Source organism: Tachyglossus aculeatus, unplaced genomic scaffold (assembly GCF_015852505.1).
Source record: "Tachyglossus aculeatus isolate mTacAcu1 unplaced genomic scaffold, mTacAcu1.pri scaffold_1_arrow_ctg1, whole genome shotgun sequence".
Classification (NCBI taxonomy): domain Eukaryota; kingdom Metazoa; phylum Chordata; class Mammalia; order Monotremata; family Tachyglossidae; genus Tachyglossus; species Tachyglossus aculeatus.
The window spans coordinates 4,381,534-4,385,893 of record NW_024044915.1 but is presented as its reverse complement, the minus strand read 5'-3'; the positions used below and the strand labels follow the sequence as shown (position 1 = coordinate 4,385,893).

General features: G+C 43.3%; 1 pseudogene; it reads left to right on the top strand.

Annotated features, from left to right (window-relative positions):
- The first annotated feature begins 2,445 nt into the window (after positions 1-2,445).
- Positions 2,446-3,423, top strand: LOC119923574 (annotated as a pseudogene).
- Positions 3,424-4,360: the final 937 nt, after the last annotated feature.

The window sequence follows — 4,360 nt, the reverse complement described above, 5'->3', positions numbered from 1 at the left end:
CTTTTTTAAGCTTAAAAACCCCAACTTACCCGAACTTCTCTCACCTTCAACCCTAAGACTCACTTGCTCTCCCTTTCATGACTTTGTTGCTCTTAATTAGTTGTGTTTATTCTGAAAATCTTCATAGAAAAGGAAGAGATGTGAAAGGCTGATGGGTCTCCGATTCTAAAAGCAGAGGGTGAAAATAACCCATGATGGATAATAATAATAATAATAATAATAACAATGATAATGACGGTATTTGCTAAGTGCTTACTATGTGCCAAGCACTGTTCTAAGCGCTGGGGTAGATACAAAGTAATCAGATTGTCCACGTGGGGCTCACAGACTTAATCCCCATTTTATGGATGAGGGAACTGAGGCACAGAGAAGTGAAGTGACTTGCCCAAAGCCACGCACACATCATATAGCAGAGCCAGGATTAGAACCCACAACCTCTGACTCCCAAGCCCGGGCTCGTTCCACTAAGCCATGCTGCTTCTCTGCATCTAGGTGGAACAATGGCCATTCCTCGCCCTCATTAATAATGATCCAAATACCTATTTGTCTGCATCCAAAGGGATACCCATCTCCTGAAATAATGTCTCTGAAGTCATGAATGAAAGACAGTGATGCTTCCCTAACCTGATCGGTCCACGGTGGGGAAGGTAGAGTATAGAAAAAGACAATAAGCGCCATCTCCTGGAATGTTGCGCCCATGAATAAATGTTTTCCAGCTCGTTGTTCTCGGTCATCACAGTGTGCTGAACAAATTATATTTATTGGGATATTTGTTAGTTGCCTACTATCTGCCAGACACTGTAGTAAGCATTGGGAAAGATACGATTTAATCATTTAGGGCACAATCCCTGTCCTAATTGGGATTTTTAGTTCAAGAGAAGCAGAATGAAGCAGTGTGGCTTAGTGGAAATGGCAGGTGCTTGGGAGTCTGAGGACGTGGGTTCTAATTCTGACTCTGACTCTTATCTGCTGTATGATCTAGGGCAAGTCACAACTTCTCTGTGTCTCAGTTACTTCTCTGTAAAATGGGGATTAGGACTCTGAGCCCCATATGGGACAATCTGATTACCTTGTATCTGCTCCAGTGCTTAGAACAGTGCCTGGCACATAGTAAGCAGTAAGCACTTAAGGAATACCATAATTATTCCCTTCTAGACTGTGAGCCCGTTGTGGGCAGGGATTGCCTTTGTTGCTGAATTGTACTTCCCAAGCGCTTAATACAGTGCTCAATAAATACGATTGAATGAATGAATGAATGGCCTAGTGGATAAAGCACAGGCCTGGGAGTCAGAAGCACCTGGGTTCTAATCATACTCTGCCAACTGTCCGCTGTGTGACCTTGCACAAGTCACTTAAATTCTCTGTATCTCAGTTATCATATCTGTAAAACTGGGGCTATGACTGTGAGCCCCAAGTGAGACAAGGACTGTGTCCAACCTGATTAGCTTGTATTTTTTATGGTATTATGTGCTTACTATGTGCCAGGCACTGTTCTAAGCACTGGAGCAGATACAAGGTAGTACAGTGGCTGGCACATAGTAAGCACTTAACAAATACCAAAAAAAAAGACGGAGGGAGAACAAGTACTTAATACCAATTTTGCAAACAAGGAAACAGAGGCATAGATATATTAAGTGACTTTCCCAAGGTCACACAGCAGGTTAAGTGGTCAGGACTCGAACCTGGGCCTGCTGATTCCCAAACCTGTGCTCTGCTATAGATCACACTTTTTTCATCATATAGGAGAATTGGGTATTTAGATCGAAAGGTTCCCATTACAGTGTAAATTTTTATGGTTCTGTTATACTTTCCAAGTGATTAATATAGTGCATTGTCTTCAGTAGGAAGTGTAAAAATACCATCAAGGCTTCTAATATTATTAGATATCAAGAAATAACTCGACCTCTATTTCCACTAGGGGTAGAAGGTGAAAGTGAATTAAATCACACAGGACCACTATAGTATGAGCTGAGAAAACCAAATCTTGACAGAGTGAGGTACTACCAGTGAAGGAGGCTATGGAGATTCTAGCATTTCCATGAGTGTATTGAAAACATTCTCTTATTCTTAGAATCTCTGCTAGGAAAATGTTAATGTTTTTCCAAGTCTTATCTTGCCCAGTGCCTGCCAATGTTCCAGAGAGAAACGTCACAGCCTCCTGCCCAAAGATCCTCTCCAGCCATAGGATAGTAGGTTTCTAAAAGAATTACCCCCTATCTCCAGAGCACTTGTATACTTCTCTTTATATTGTATACTGTATCGCTACAATTAAATTAGACTGTAAGCCCCTTGAGGGTATTGTTTGTGTCTAAGAACTCCATTACATTTTCCCAAATGCTTAGTACAAAGTAACCCTTCATTAAATACCATTAAGTTATTGATTGTCATTCCTCTAATGATACCTTTTTTTCCTTGCAGGTAAGATGTACTAAAGGTGCCCACAAAATGAGAGCTAATGGAAGCGCTTTTGGGGTATTTATCTTACTGGGCTTCTCCGATCGACCCAAATTGGAACTAGTCCTTTTTGTGGTAGTTCTGGTCTTCTACATCTTGACCTTGGGAGGGCAATGCCATTTTCATCCTGGTGTCCCAGCTGGACCCTCAGCTCCGGACTCCCATGTACATTTTTCTCACCAACCTCTTCTTCTTAGACAACTACTTCACCAGCAGTTCCATCCTCCAGCTGAGGGGCCCAGACAAATCCATCAGCTAACTGGGCTGCGCCATCCAGCTCTTAATGTTCTTGGGACTGGGTGGCACACAGTGCATCCTTCTAGGGGTCATGACCTAGGACCACTTCACGGCCATCTGCAAGCCCTTGCATCATCAATCGTATTTATTGAGCGCTTACTATGTGCAGAGCACTGTACTAAGCGCTTGCACTACACGGTGGCCATGTATCCATGCCTCTGCCTGTAGCTGGTGGTTGGAGCCTGGGCCAGCGGAATGGCCAACTCACTGGCCATGTAGCCCGTGACCTTGATCCTTCCCCAGTGTGAGAGATGTCATGTGGACCACTTCCTCTGTGAGATGCCAGCCATGATCAGGTTGGTTTGTGTAGACACCACTGTCATAGAGAGTATTGTGTTCATGCTGGCCAGTTGCTTCACTCTCCTGCCTCTCTCTCTTATCCTGGTCTCCTATGGTTACATAGCACGAGCTGTGTTGAGGATTAAGTCAACCATGGGGAGGCATAAGGCCCTGAACACCTGTGGGTCTCACCTCACTGTCACAACCCTCTTCTATGGGAACATCATCTACATGTACATGCAACCTGGTATCAGTTCCTCTCAGGACCAGGGAAAGTTCCTCACCCTCTTCTACAATCTATTAACACCAACCCTCAATCCACTTATTTACACTATGAGGACCGAAGAGGTGAAGGGAGCCCTCAAGAGACTGGTGAGAAGCAGCATGGCCTAGTGGGTAGAGTATGGGCTTGGGAAGCAGAAGGGCTTGGGTTCTAATCCTGCCTCTGCCTTGTGTCTGCTGTGTGACCTTGGGCAAGTCACTTAACGTCTCTGTGCCTCAGTTACTTCATCTGTTAAATGGGAATTAAGATTGTGAGCCCCATGTGGGACATGGACAATGTCCAACTTGATTAGCTTGTACTTACTCCAATGCTTCTTGGAGTGTCTGGTCCATAGTAAGCATTTAACAAACACCATTTTTTAAAAAAGAATGAGAGAACGAGAGAGGTTCTGGGGTGAAATGACAAAGAGGGACTTCAGAACAGGACATTATCTCCATTTACAGAATGGAGTCAAGGCAAGTGTTATTGTGAAAGACAGGTTGAAAGCATAAACCCATATTCATAGTTGTGAACATTTTGTCTCCCTTGTTAGAGTGTAAAGTCTTTGTGGGCAGAAAATGTGTCACTTTTTTTATTCTGAACTTCCCAAGGACCTAATACAGCATACCACACTACGTGAGCACTCAATAAGTGCTACTGCTGTTACTACTACTACCATTATTACTACTACTCTTACTCCTACTACTTATACTACTACTATTGTTTTGTTTTGTTCTTTTGGTGGACAGGGAGGCGATCACATTCTGGCTGCAAATGTGGTAAAATATGCCTAGAAGCCCCAGATTAAAAGCTGTATGACTTAATAAAGTTCAACTAATTTATTGGCCAGTGTTGTCTTTTCATCTGGTACACCCCTACAGGTTCAAAGATGATGAAACCAACAGTGAGATTCTGTCACTGTGTGTGGGCAGGACTGTTAAGACCAAAGTTTGGTCACCAGTCTCTTCATTCAATCAATTGTATTTATTGAGCACTTACTCTGTGCAGAGCACCGTACAAAGTGCTAGGAAGAGTACAATGTAACAATAAACGGACACATCCCCTGCC